The sequence below is a fragment of the Hemicordylus capensis genome, chromosome 5 (assembly GCF_027244095.1).
Source record: "Hemicordylus capensis ecotype Gifberg chromosome 5, rHemCap1.1.pri, whole genome shotgun sequence".
Taxonomy (NCBI): Eukaryota; Metazoa; Chordata; class Lepidosauria; order Squamata; family Cordylidae; genus Hemicordylus; species Hemicordylus capensis.
Genome location: NC_069661.1, coordinates 15,429,263 through 15,444,695, shown reverse-complemented (window position 1 = coordinate 15,444,695; position 15,433 = coordinate 15,429,263). Strand labels below are relative to the sequence as shown.

General features: G+C 47.2%; 1 protein-coding gene across 4 annotated transcripts in view; it reads right to left on the bottom strand.

Moving 5' to 3' along the window:
- Positions 1 to 15,433, bottom strand: part of FRAS1 (Fraser extracellular matrix complex subunit 1) — a 383,137-nt gene that overhangs the window by 195,321 nt on the left and 172,383 nt on the right. The gene's annotated exons all lie outside the window — the stretch shown is intronic.

Sequence of the window (15,433 nt, the reverse complement as noted above, 5' to 3'; positions counted from 1 at the left end):
TTGAAACCTTCTGCTCTTCCCAGAGCGGCTTCATCCCCTGAGGGGAATATGTTGCAGTGCTCACACATCAAGTCTCCCATTCAGATGCAACCAGGGCAGACCCTGCTTAGCTATGGGGGCAAGTCATGCTTGTTACCACAAGACCAGCTCTCCTTTCCAAAAGGTTTGGCAGGGGAGTTCAGAAAAATGAGGGGGGAACGCCTCAAAGTATCTTCCTTATGAGGCAAGGCTACAATATCTGCATTTTAAGATATGTAAAAGGCTATTAAGGGAAGATGTGATAGATGTCTATAAAACTGTGCATGGTGTGGAGAGAGAATGTTTTCTCCCTTTCTGACAACATCAGAACCAGGGGTCATCCCATGAAACTGACTGGCAGAAGATTTAGGACTGACAAAAGGAAGCACTTTTTCGCAAGATGTGGTGACAGCCACCAGCCTGGATGGCTTTAAGAGGGGGTTAGACAAATTCATGGAGGACATGTCTATCAATGGCTATCAATTTTGATGGCTATAGGCCACCTCCAGCCTCAGAAGCAAGATGCCTCTAAATACCAGTAGCAGGGAAGCAACCAGGAGAGGGGGCCCGCCCTCCGATCTTGCCTGTGGGCTTCCCAGAGGCATCTAGTGGACCACTGTATAGAATAGGATGCTGAGCTATATAGGCCTTGGGCCTGATCCAGCAGGGCTATTCTTACGTTCTTAAGAGAGGTCTGCATCCTTGCTGGTTAACAAAGTAGTTATTAAGGGAGGAAGCAGAGGAAGGAAGCTACAGCTCCAAATGCAATCTCTCCATATCTGCCTGCATCTTCCAGGCAGGTCCATTTGAGAATCTCAATCATAAATGTCAGGTTGAATCTGCCAAGTGGTTTTTGGAAGCAGATATCATTAACCCGTCTGAAAGCCCATCACAGCCCTTCCTATATAGGGAGAGAGCACCGAGTAGCCCATCAGTGTGTCTGGCACAAAGGCCCCTTGGGAGCCCAAACATAAGGTCAGTACTTGTCCAATTTGGGCTGCTTTTCAGGTGCAGGCCTTGAGGCCACCCCCACCCCCCGCCTGCGCTGAAAGCCAGGGGGAGATTTATCCTAGCCTCCTTCCAACCAAAAATCTTTACAGCTATTGATTTTCCCCTGCAATGTCTCTTTTCCATCTGTCTGTGCTGTCCTGTAGAGTAACTGAAGATCTAAAGGGAAGGAGATCCATCGAAAAGATGCTGTCAGGAGGACACCGTCTCAGACACATGGGCTACGGATGGCTCAGATCTTTCTTGAGAGATAATGGACTGCAGGTGGTTCTTCTACAGTAAAGTGGGGGGGGGGGCACAGTTTGCCCAGCGAGGGGAAGGCGGAGGGGCTGACGGCACCTCCTGTATGAAATCTTTCAGGCATAAAGAGATCCCTAGGACAGCAGGAAATGAGGCAGCCAGCTCCAACGAAATGATTGGGGCCGTTCTCACAACCAGCTCTACCTAAGGCTAGAGCAGCCCTACCCGGCTCTGCAACCAGATAGCCTGGGTTTTTTACCGAGGTTAAAAGTGAAGTCAGAAGGCATATGCATGCCCTCCTACCCCACTCCGCGGTCGTGTGGATGACCGGGCTGCCGGCAATTCCTCCTGAGCTGCTGGCAGCCATTTTGTCCATAGAGGCCGGGGGAAGGAGTGTCCTAGCCTCTGGGATTTCTACAATGCACCGTGTGAGCAGCACAGTGCATTGTGGGATTCCCGGAGGCCGGGTGTCCTTTCCCCAAGCTTTTCTGTTGCTGCACCGCTCGCCATAGCAGTGATTGTCTGAAAGTGCAGCACAGCAAGCAGGGCAGCGGCGGCGGCCATGTGGAGGAAGGAGGACTGACTTTGCCTTCCCCCAGCACTCCCTGGCCCCGGGAAATGAAGTCATGTGAATAAACCCACTGATTGTTTTTCCGGGCAGTAGACTTTTCCAGGCAGTAGACTCAGTGCAGCTTAGGTCATCAGAATGATTTCTTTTTGTGCCCCAAAGAAATACCCACTCAACAAACAAACAAAAAATGCTGGGCATACACAGCTCTCTGAAGGGCAACCAAAACGCAGAGCAAGGTGCAGGTTTGTATCTCCCATTTTCCTTCCTCTTGTTAAAAGCAGCTGTGGAGAGGATCATTTAGTGGAGCTGAGAAGGAGGGTTTAAGTGTCCCCAAAGCTGCTATTAGCCACACTGGGGGGAAACATATCAAGGCTCATATTTTGCCTATATGGTTTTCTCTCTGCATCTAATAGCACCTTATGGAGAGAAGCGATTTAAACTGGCAGCCAATGCAGTTCCTTCAGGATTGAAGTGATATGATCCTGGCGGGGACCCCTGCTAGCAATCTGGCCACGGCATGTGGCACTAGCTGCAACTTCCAGATGCTCTTCCAAAGCAGCACCATGTGCAGTGCATGGCAGTACCGTAGTTCAGTCACATTTCTAAGGCAGGAGTAACTGGCCAAACCTGCCTTTCCAAAGATGGGTTGCAGCCAATGCGCTAGCCAAAGTTGTGCAAAGGGACTCCTTGCCATGGCCACTGCTTAATTATCCAGGAACAAAGCTGGATCCATGAGAACCCCCAAGCTGCACACCGATTATTTAGGAACATAGGAAGCTGCCATATACTGAGTCAGACCATTGGTCTATCTAGCTCAGTATTGTCTTCATAGACTGCCAGCAGCTTCTCCAAGATTGCAGGCAGGAATCTCTCTCAGCCCTATCTTGGAGATGCCAGGGAGGGAACCGGGAACCTTCTGCTCTTCCCAGAGTGGCTCCATCCCCTGAGGGGAATATCTTACAGTGCTCACACTTCTAGTCACCCATTCATATGCAACCAGGGCAGACCCTGCTTAGCTAAGGGGACAAGGCATGCTTGCTACCACAAGACCATTTCATTTCTTGCGGGATCATTTCTTTTACATGATCCCCACCGGTCATCTGAGGAGGTCCGTCTCCAGTTACCACAAGTTCGTTTGGTGGCGACTCAGAGGTGGGCCTTCTCTGTAGCTGCTCCTGGGCTGTGGAATGCACTCCCAGCAGAAATTCGTAAGCTTAATTCCTTACTGAACTTCAAGAGAGCCCTTAAAACCCATCTGTTTGGCCTGGCCTTTCAGGGTTTTTAATTAGTTTTAATTGTTTTAATGTTAACCTGGTTTTCAGGGATTTAATTGTTGTGATAGTTTAATTGTTTTTTAAGATGTTTTTAAATTGGTGTTCATATTTGTATTTCTGTTTTAATTGTTTTTAATGATTTCTGTTTTTAATTGTAAATCGCCCTGAGCCATTTTGGAACGGTGGTATAAAAATCAAATAAATAAATAAGACCAACTCTCCTCTCCTGAAGCTGGAGGAAATCAGAGGGAGTGCTGCCCATCCAGAACAGGTTGATGGGCAAGGCAGGTTTGGATTAGGAACATAAGAACATTGGAAGCTGCCTTCTACTCCGTCAGACCTTTGGTCCATCTAGCTCAGTATTGTCTACATTGACTGGCAGCAGCTTCTCCAAGGTTATAGACAGAAGTCTCTCTCAGCCCTACCTGGAGATGCCAAGGAGGGAACTTGGAACCTTCAACATGCAAACATGCAGATGCTCTTCCCAGATATTCCCTAAGGGAAATATCTTACAGTGTTCACACATGTAGTCTCCCATTCATACACAACCAGGGTGGACCCTGTTTAGCAAAGGGGACAATTCATGCTTGCTACCACCAAACCAGCTCTCCTCCCTTTGGAGGCACATTCTACATTTTGGGAGGGGGAAATGTGATTTAAAATCAGAATTTGCCCTGTAACTCTTGAGATTCTTCTGAGAATAAGAGGAAAGAGTTAGACTCCTGTTACTCCAGCACCATGGCGCTAACCCAAATGGCACCCCACTCATCCTCCAGAGATTATCTGGACAAAAGAAAAAGTCATTGGAAGATGCAATCGTACATCTTGAACATCACATTTAGTTTAGCCCTCAGATCTGAAGTTTCCTCTGTCCCTATCCACTACCCTCTGTCACTCATGGACTCCATGAATATTAATCATGCAGTTAATGTTCCTTACAGATTTCCAATTTCCTCTCTTTAATGAATTTATAGTTCTTTAAGAGAAATGTCTGTCAAGGAACAAAGCGCCATAGCAAATTAGTTTGCTGAGAGATCTTCATTCCGGAGAAAAACTTGGTGGGGCTGGGGAAGATGTGTAAAGGAAAGCCGAGAGGTGAATTCCTGGTCAAACACAAGAAGGATCTCAGAGTTACAGGACAAAAATGGATTTGAATCATATTTTTCGCCCCCAAACTCTGAACATGTCTCCAAATTCAAACCTGCCTTTCCCAACAATCTGTTATGGAAGAGGTAGCACTCTTACCGAAATTACAGGTGTGTAGGTTGGAGGTTCTCATGGACACATCTTTGCTCCAGGATGAACATAGGAAGCTGCCATATACTGAGTCAGACCATTGGTCCCTCTCACTCAGTACTGTCTACACAGACTGGCAGCAACTTCTCCAAGGCTGCAGGCAGGAGTCTCTCTCAGCCCTATCTTGGAGATATCTTGCTTTGGTAGTTTGTTGGTTCAATTAAAAAATCTTGTCCTATTAAAAAAAAATCTTGTTCTATCTTGGAGATGCCAGGGAAGGAACTTGGAACCTAGATGTTCTTCCCAGAGTGGCTCCATCCCCTGATGGGAATATCTTACAGTGCTCACACATCGAGTCTCCCTTTTATATGCAACCAGGGCGGACCCTGCATAGCTAAGGGGACAAGTCATGCTTGCTACCACAGAAAAGCAAGGGAAGAACTACAGTTCCCAGATGTCCCTGGGCACTTGCCAACATCCTGTTTGTGTCTTCCTGGTGCACCCCTCACCCCTTCCTCATGGCCTTTGTCTTCAGAGAAAACCACCCACCCACCCCCAGCATGGGAACCTGTGGATACTGTGTGGGACTGGCCACGTAGGGAGCACCCACCTTTGCACGGGATTCCGACACACAGGCCAAACACATAGAATGCCGCCGAAGTTCCTTAGCACCACTTCCAGTTCTTGACTCTCCAGTAGAGTCAGTTCACATATTCAGCTACCAACCATCAAAATCCTGTGTGATGTAATCGATAGCAGTTGTGGCTACGAGTGCCTTCACACAGTCTCATCTAGCACCCCAGTTGCAATTTTTCCTTGGGAAGGGGCAGACTGTGGGATGATGGCAATGCACTCTACATGACACTGCTTTTGAAGAGCATCGGGAAATTGCAGCTAGTGGCCAGATTACCAGCAGGGGTCTCCCACCAGGACCATCTCACTCCACTTCTGAAGGAACCGCACTGCCTGTCACTTTGCTTCCAGGCTCAATTGAAGATGCTGGTGATTACCCAGAAAGCCTGAATAGCTTGAGCCCAAAACAGCTGAAGGACTACCTGCTTCTAACCAGTTCTGCCCACTTTTCAAGATTGTCTAGGGAGGCAGTGCTCTACATGCTGACTTCAGGGGAAGCACGCTCGTAACTGGGACAGGGCCTTCCCAGTATTTGCCCCCAGACTGTGCTCTCTGGGGAGGTGATTCCTTCTCCCAGGTTCCAGTGTTTCAAAAATGACCAAAGCCTATCCTCTCTGTCTGTGCTTCTGAGTAACTGACTTCACCAACTGATTTTGAGTATTGTCTGATGTATGAGATTTAATGGAGAGATGGGCATTTTATGAACAGATGAAAGGCAGTTCGAAAATTACAAAAATAAATAACTGAATTAGTTGATATAATGGCAACGTAAAACACATGATGGATCTGCTACAATGCTTCTTTTCCAGACCTTTTTTATTGTGTAAATTAAAACACAGAAAGAGGGAACTGCAACATAGAACAGACGTTTCAACGTATATACGTCAGCTTCAGTGTTCTATATCCCACTGTTTAAAATCCACACTTATATCCAAGACTGTCCCCCAATCTAATTAAACACCTGGGTAATACATAACACGCGGGGGAGGAGAGAGGAGGAGAAGGTTGATGACTCACAGCTATACCTGGTTATCGCTGACACTGAGCAAGAAAAAACCTGGAAGAGGAAGGGTATGACCCAAACATGTTATTTGTACCCTTTAACCAATAACCAGGTACAGTGATGATAACCAGGTATAGCTGTGAGTCATCAATGTGAGCATCATTGCCGGGGGGGGGGGCATTCTGTGAGCAGGGGGAGATAGGAGCATTGTGTTTCACTTACCGTGAAGGCTTCTTCTGGTTGCTGAAGCCAGGGACATCTCTATAGGTTATCCCCCTCCAGGAGCTCCTAGGCAAGACAGAGTTTGATTGGATAGAAAGAAAACCACGCCTACCTGAGCTCGAGGGGGATAATCCCGCCCCAGTTCTTTTAGGTACGGAAGGCGTAAGGAAAACATGTATTATAACTCAAGGATATCAAGGTAGAAAAAAAGAAAGGAAAAGGGTGAGGAAGGAGAATAGAGGAGCCGCCGATACTGTGAGCCCCTTGGCTTCCCGCTCTCATCGAAAACTAGGTCAGAGCGTCATAGCTGGGTGGGCCGAGATGTCCCTGGCTTCAGCAACCAGAAGAAGCCTTCACGGTAAGTGAAACCAATGCTCCTTTCTCGGTTGCTAGAAGGCAGGGACATCTCTATGGGACATATCACAGCTGGCCAACACGGGTGGGGGTGGTCTGACCTACTTTCGAGGAAGAACTTGCTGAAGAACCCGCCTCCCAAAAGCGGCTCTGGCGGAGGCGTAGTCGTCGATTTTGTAGTGTCTTGTAAATGTAGAAGATGATGCCCACGTGGTGGCCCTGCATATCTTGTCAACTGAAGCGTTCGTAGAGAAAGCTGCCGATGTCGCTGCCGCTCTTGTTGAGTGAGCTAGGATGGAAGCTGGCGATCTGAGGTGCTGAGCTTTGTAAGCAATAGCAATGCAAGCTTCGATCCACCTAGCTATGGTGGCAGAGGAAACTGCTGAGCCCATGGAGCAGGGGAGGAAAGACACAAACATGGATTCTGAGGTTCCGAAGGACACAGAACGTTGTACGTAGACTTTCAGGCAATGTCAAACGTCCAACTTGTGCCAGCGCTTTTCTACAGGGTGAGATGGCTTGGGGCAAAATGATGGCAAGAAAATGTCCTGAGATAGTTGAAAGGAGGAGGAGACCTTGGGACGGATGAAAGGATCTGGAATCAGATGTACAGCATCCTCAAGGGAAATGCAGAAGGATTTGTTGACAGACAATGCCTTGAGTTCAGATATCCTCCTGGCTGATGTGACTGCTATGAGGAAAGCCAGTTGGAATGACAGCACCCGAATGGGAATGGTTCGAATTGGCTCGAATGGGTGTGATTGGACGGTGTGCAGGTCCCAGGTGGGGAACCTGTGTACTGTTGGCGGAGATAGAAGACATGCACCCCTCAGGAAACGACGGAGATGAGAATGGGCCTGAGAAACCTGTGTCGCATCACCGGAAATCAGAGGGAGCAGCGAGGCCGCTTGTCTCTTTAAGGTATTTGGCCTGAGGCCTTTTTCTAGTCCGTCTTGAAGGAAGCGTAGAAGGTGGTGGAGAGAGGCGGAGCCCCTAGGGACGGAATGTTGGACCATCCAGCGTAGGAACTTCCTCCAGGTGTACTGGTATACCCTTTCTGTAGACAGTCTACGAGAGGCGAGCATGGTGTCTAGAACGCCCCCAACGAAACCTTGCCGCTTGAGGATCCACCGTTCAGTCTCCAAGCGGCAAGACGCAACCAGGCTGGGTTTGGATGAAGGAGTGGACCCTGTGATAGCTGGTCGTGGTATGGGGGAAGTTCCCAAGGTGGCATGGTGGACATGTGAAGTAACTCCAGGAACCAGGGGCGTCGAGGCCAGAACGGAGCTATGAGGATGACCTCTGCTCGCAGGAGACAGATCTTGCGCAGGACTCTTGCCAGGAGAGGAGTTGGAGGGAAGGCGTATAGAAGCCCCTCTGGCCACTGAGCTGACAGGGCGTTGGTCGCCGCTGCGCCGGGAGAGGGGAACCTTGATATGAAGTTTGGTACTTTTTTGTTGGCTGGGGTCGTGAACAGGTCCATTACCGGTGTCCCCATGCATTGTATGACGAGGTTGAAGATCCTGGGCTGTAGACTCCATTCCCCTGGTGATGCATCCTTGCGACTGAGCCAGTCTGCCAACACATTCAGTTCTCCCTTGGCGTGGTGAGCTATTATCGAACTCAGGTGTTCTTCCGCCCAAGAGAGCAGAAGTACCGCCTCTTGATGGAGAGAGCGGGAACAGGTTCCCCCCTGCCTGTTGATGTATGCTTTGGCCGTTGTGTTGTCGGTTTTTACCAACACCTGGGCAAGGTGAAGCGAAGACTGGAATGCCATGAGGGCTAGTCGGATGGCTCGGAGTTCCCTCCAGTTTATGCTGTGTCATTGTTCCTGAGGGGACCAGAGCACCTGAGCCGAGAGGTTTTGGCAATGGGGCCCCCAGCAGAATTTTGAAGGAAGGAAGTGAAAACAGAGTTAAAAACACTAAGGTGCAAGGAGAAGAGAAAAGACTGCCTGGAGCAGCTGAAGGACAGAAAGAACTGGGGCAGGATTATCCCCCTCGAGCTCAGGTAGGCGTGGTTTTCTTTCTATCCAATCAAACTCTGTCCTGCCTAGGAGCTCCTAGAGGAGGATAACCCATAGAAATGTCCCTGCCTTCTAGCAACCGAGAAGGTGTCTGCCAGAAGGGCCATCACCACCACAATAAAACTGGCAGGAAAGGTAAGATGGAAATTCAAGGCACAAGTTCTCTCCTGAGAACTTCTGACTTAGCAAAACTCTCAGAAATGTTGCCTCTTAAAACCAGCATTTTAGTCTGCACGGTTTTTTATCTTGTTTTAAAACGTATGCTACTGCATTTTTGTTTTACAGATTGTGAGTTGTCTTGGATGTACCACACGCAGAAAGAACGGATGTAAATTAATAAACTGATCATTAAGGATGTAATTAATATACTGATCATTAAACTAATTAATAAATTATTAGTTTAATGATCAATTAATGATTAATTGATACTGATTAATAAGTAAAGTATTAATTATAAATAAACTGATAAATTAAAAAATACTAATTGGCAGGCGGAATTGTAGCTCAGTGGCAAAGCACATGTTTTGCATGCAGAAGGTGCCACGTTTACTCCCCGGCATCTCCAGATCTGGCTGGCAAACATCCATCTGAAACCCTGGAGGGACGCTGCCAATCATCGTAGACAGTACTAATTTCTACACTGATTGGCAGCAGCCCCCCAATGATCTGACTCAACATATGGCAGCTTCCTTTATTGCCTAAACTACATGTCTGATGGTGGGCAGATGTATGGTAAAATCCTCCTTATTTTATTTATTTATTACATTTTATAGCCCGCTCCAAGGAAACTCCAAGGAGCCCAGAGTGGGATTTGAACTCGGGTCTCCCCGGTCCTAGTCCAGCACTCTAACCACTACACTACGCTGGCTCTACCAACTTATGACCAATTTATCATGTAGCAGCAGCACGCACACTGTGATAAGTTATCATTCAGTAAAAGATATCCTGGATTCACACAACATGTGAATATGGGGAAAGGCCTAAAGTCAGTTTGATCTACCTCCTTCCTGTCTGCACTTCAAGCCAAAGAAAGCCCACGGGGAGGGAAGAGGAAAGCAATTGAGTTACAAGAACAAGTCCCAAAATCCAAAGCTTTCACCATGGGTTTTGTTTTTATGCAGAAAAGTGCAGCCAAGCAGAACTAAAGCAAATTGCCTGAATTCCCTGGAGGAAACACGCAAGAAATTTTCCCAGCCACTTTCTCCTGCTGACATGCATGAGTGCAAATATGGATGAAATGCACTATGAGTGAGCTGCGAAACCAGTAATAATAATGTGAAACGAATAGCGAGATTCCACTGTCGGGGTCCTCCCAATTAGAGACACCAAAGGGGGCCGAAAAGGAAATGTAAAATACAAGAAATGTGGGCAGGGGATATTGCCTATTACTCAGCTACATGGATGAGATCATCTTTGCAATGTGAGGCTGCATGTCTTGCTGTCCACCCTTTAGTTCACGGGACAAGGGCAAATTGGAAGTTTTGGCAAAGAGTTGTATGTGTTCTGAATATCCACCTGTCCACTGCACACACTCAAAAATGAAAGGCTGGGCAGAGTTTTGCATTCCAAATGTTCCCGCTTTCTTTCGCCAGAGGCCACGCGGTTTCAGAGGAAATGTGAGCAGAGAATTTTGTCACAACAGGCTAAGCTCCTGAATGGAAGCTACTTTCGGGAGGAGGGATTGGCCAGTTTTGCTAGGAAGACACTTTACATAGGAACATAGGAAGCTGCCATATACTGAGTCAGACCATAGGTCCATCTAGCTCAGTATGGTCTTCACAGACTGGCAGCAGCTTCTCCAAGGTTGCAGGCAGGAATCTGTCTCAGCCCTATCTTGGAGATGCTGCCAGGGAGGGAACTTGGAACCGTCTGCTCTTCCCAGAGTGGCTCCATCCCCTGAGGGGAATATCTTGCAGCGCTCACACATCAAGTCTCCCATTCATATGCAACCAGGGCAGACCCTGCTTAGCTAAGGGGAGAAGTCATGCTTGCTACCACAAGACCAGCTCTGCTCCTTCACTTTGAGAATGAGACAAGAACAAATGAGCCAAGATCAGAGATGGGAAGGCCGGGGCGGGGGGGGGGGGGCAGCTGGCGGAGAAATGTAGGTAAGTTGGAGAAATGTGAGAAGTGGCGGAGAAATGTAGGTAAATCTGTTGTCCAAAACAAAAACAAAAAAACAAAACCACATTCCCCTTTTCCCAAGTTTTTTTTTGTGTGTGTGTGTGTGTTTTCCAGGCCTTCACATCTCCAGCTAGGACCTCAATTTAGGGCTACAATTTTCCCGGGGCATGTTCTCATTTCCATTTCCTCATTCCTTGCTAACTGAGCAAAGAGGCACCTTTTTAACGCGGTGATTCTCTTTACTGAGCAGGGAGAGAGCAACTGGCCCTATCCAGCCCCAGCACAGCATCCCTCCCGTGGCTGTTGCTGGTGTCTATCTGATGTTTCCTTTTTAGATTGTGAGCCCTTTGGAGACAAGGAGCCGTCTTATTTATTTATTATTTCTCTATATAAACTTCTCTGGAAGCCTTTGTTGAAATGCGGAATATAAATATTTGTTGTTGTTGTAGTTGAGGACAGGTAATCTGTCCAATATTTCCATGCCCCCAGGTGCAAGCTACCTGGCAGACCTGGCCCCTTTCGGCCGAGTTCCTGCAGACCAGGGCTATTAGCCCAAGAAAGAATGCTGGCAGGTAGACGTGGCTGCCGTTGTGCCAGCAGTCAGGACTCCCCTGGCACGGGAGGACAGGCCTGCTTATCATGCACAGGAACCTCTGGATAACCCTGGCCTCCACAGCTGCAGTGGCCAGGTCTACTGGGTGGGTGGAGCCAGAGGCGCATCTAGTAAATTTTGCTGCCTGGACCTAAAACGCATTTGGAGCCGCCACCGACACCACCAACGCCTCCACCGCAAGTTAAGCATCATCCCCCTACACACACACACACACACACACACACCGTGACACACAGAGTATTCTTAACACATGGGTTCTTGAGCAACTGCACTCACAAGAATGTGAGAATATCAAACAGGCCTATTTGTGCAAATTGCATTAGCAGAAACATTTCGACACACAACTTGACATATCCCCACCCCACAGATTTGTTTCTGCACTCCCCACTCTCTTTCTAAAGCAGAGGTCATGCTTGGCTGCCCAGCAGAAGTCACAGTCACACTCGGCCCCCCGACACAGTGTGGGCTGGCGGCACGGCGCAGTGCAGCTAAAGAGGATGGAAGGGGGCAGGGGTGTGGAGGCTCTGGACTTTGGCCCGGAGATCCAGGGGCAAGAGCGCCTCTGGGTGGAGCAGAGTGCCTCCCCACCCAAAACAATGGGTGGGCCTGGACACCCACATCTTCAGAGGCCAGATCTACCACCACTACTGGCCCATTCTAGCTGACTGCTGGAACTGGCCTCGGTCACTCCATTGGCCAGGCCTAACACTGCCGCTGAAGTCCATTCAAGTCAAGTGATTGACTTGGCCTCTGTACTTTTTATTTTTAAGGAAGGTGGTGGGAAGAGTGTCCTGTTTTTTTCAAACTGAAAATATAGTAGCCCTACCTCAACTCCCCACCCTGCAAAATACAACATTAACTCCTTCCAGATTTCATCTTTCTCTATTTATCATATTTATATGCTGCCTGATATGTGTATCCCTAAGCGGAGTACATTATTTAAAATACAACAAATGTAACAACAGAATAAAAATGATTAATTTTACCAATTGAAAACAGTTTAAAATTATTTTTTTAACTAAAAGCCTGAGAAAACAGGTGCACCCTGAAGGTCTTTTTAAAAGCAGCCAGAGATGGAGAAGTCCTTATTTTGACAGTGAGTATATTCTAAAGCCCTGGGGCAGCCACAGAGAAGGCCTGGTCCCAAGTTGCCACTAAACGAGCCGGTGGCATCTGTAACCAAACCCCCCCATGAGATCTCAGAAAGCGGCAAGGTTCATGACAAAGAAGGTGGTATCTTCAGGACACAATCCATTGAGGGCTTTGTAGTTAATAACTAGCACTTTGTATTTTGCTCAGAAACATATTGGTAGTCATTGAGTGCAGTTCTTTTAAAATCAGTGTTATATGGTATGTATGTATGTATGTATGTATGTATGCTTCTGGGTGGTCACCTAGGGTCTGGATTTGTCTCCAGGGTTGTCTGTTTCTGAGCCTTGGTATTCAAGATCTGTAAATGGACAGGTTTGCACTGAACTGTATGTACAAGCAATCAGAAACAGTAGCCAGTCCTGGTCAATACATGCCTCCGCAAGGTTACCAGCTATTTCTTACTAGGCCATTTATCTTGCTTGAAGCAGCTCTGACCCTGAAGGAAAACTCAGAAAGAAGGAGTAGACCTCCTGCTGTCAAGCACTGGCTGTTGGAAGTGTGGAATATATTGACATAATTGAAGAGAGCATGTTGGAGAAGGTTCAAAGCAGGCAGATGGGGATCTGTTATTTTTTTTTCCCTTTGAGGAATATCAGTGTTTGTGAGACACTGGAAATTACATTCGTGATGAAACAAAAACAATTAAGAGAATGTGGATCTCTTTTTGATATTATTCTGCAGTTGAATGTTGTTTATGTTGTGACCACATTTTAAAATGAATTTCTAGCCCAATGATTGTTAAATTCTAGTTCTGCATAAAGTAATATAGAACTTTAGTCTTCATCAACTAGAAAACTAATATATTTTTCCACATGCTAAATTATGACTTTTACTTGATATCTGAAGATGTGAAATATTATGATGGGGAGTGGTTATACTTTCTACTTTATTTGGTATGGCAATTATTCTATCTATTTCTTTATGCTTCAGTTTAGCTGTAGCAACCAACCCTTCAGTGTCAGAATCAATCGTGCTCACACCCCACTGAGACCTCTCACTGAAGCTCCCAGCACAGATTGGGACCTTAGGGAATCAACACCTCCTGAGGAACAGCCAGAAGTTCTCACCCACTGAACATCCTGCCTGAAGAGGCTGAGATATCACAGGTAAAACCAAACAACAAGGGAAGCACCACACCAACAGCAGAAAGGAAAACTGTCATCTAACAAAATGCAAGGCTTCACACAGACTGCTGCTGTGAGAAGCTTTGCATTTTGTTATATGACGATTTCCCCCTGAAGGTACTTAACCTCGAAACGCACCATTTATGGGTGATTTCAATCAATCATCCTTGCAACCGTTGCTGCTTTTCTTTTCTGAGATATCAAGGAACCTAATGCCCCCATGTCTGGATCCCCAGACCCAGATCTAGACGCCCCTCATCATTGTTGCCGGGATCTCAAAAGCAGCGGTAACTGCAGGCCTATGCTGAAATGCAGAACTGGTGACGCAGGGTCTCTTTGACCACTTGAGGCCATCACTCCCTCAGCTCTACCTAAGAGGAGGAAGAAAACACAAGCACCTCCGCTGGATCAGGGCTCAGCCAGGGACAGAGCCTCAGCTCCACCTGGATCACCCTGAATCACCTATATTCTGGTGCTAAACATCCACTCCCATTTTCCCCAGACAATGGCCCACCCAAACTCAAAAACCAATTAGAGAGACCGTGGTATAGTCACCACTGGACAAGGGGCAAGGCGAGGGGACACACACATATCCCTGGGCCCCAGGGTCTGGGAGCCACCACAGCTCCCCCTTGCCCCTCCCCGGGGCTCCCCCTTCCTGAACCCAGCTGGTGAACAAGGCGCTCACTGGCTTGGAGTGTGAGACGTGGCCCCTTGCCTGCTCCCAGCTGGCCCTCTGTTCTCTGGCATGGTGCTTTCTTTCCCTCCCTTGCTATGGGGAAGTGAGAGAAAGAAAGCCTCCACTCTGGATCCCGCAGGGGGCGGAGCATTAGCTCCACTATAAAAACCCTTCAGTCTCCACCTGCAAACTGCTGGTGCGCCATTTCCATGGGGAAGCACCTTTGCCTAGCTGCGCAGCCTACTCTGGTTAACAAGGCTCTGCTGGACAGTTCCCCGGCTGGTCCAGACCTCCTGGCTGAGTCCCTGTCCTGATCTTGTCTGGATAGTTCCCCAACTTGTCTAAGCTTCCTGCCACTTGTGTCCTCTTTCACCATTTGAGTTAGGTCACGGGTTCTCAAACATGGGTTCCCAGATGTTGGACTGAAGGCCATTGTGATTGGGGATGGCAGGAGTTCGAGCCCAACAAGAGCTGGGGACCCAAGTCTGAGAATTTCTGTGTTAGGTGGAAATAGACATGAGAAGCATAGAGAGCATTAGGATATCCTGATGAATATCTGATATTTTGAAATACTAAATAAAGCTTATATTTATATATTTATATAGACTTTATACATTTATGTAACCTTTTTATTCACTCAGGCATTTTAAATTTAAATTTTGATTATTAAACTTGATTTTTAAACTCATTTTAAAAGAGTTTTTGAATTGCTTTGTATTGTATTTTGTATTTTCTCCCCCCTCCCCCACTTTTGGTCTGTTATGATTTAATGTGTTATGTGTTGTGTTTTTATTTTATGTTTTAATGCTGTGTTGTGAGTTGCCCAGAGAACAATTTGTTATAGGGTGGCTAACAAAGTTTATTATTATTTATACACTGAATATAATACGGTGTGTATTCTTAAGGTTTTGATGACTACAGCTGGTACTTTGATTATTGTTTTCTCTTTTGTTATTGTTACTGACACCCTCTTTGACTGACTGATTGTTTGTTAAATTTATATATCATGATTCATTAAAAATAACCCCAGGGCAGTCCACAACATTCCCCTCAACCAGTGTGTGAGGAGGAAGGCAGACTCGGGGCTGGGAGGGATGGCTCAGTATAACTAGGGTGGGGAGGGAGAAGGGAGAGAGAATGGTGGGGGGGATGTTTG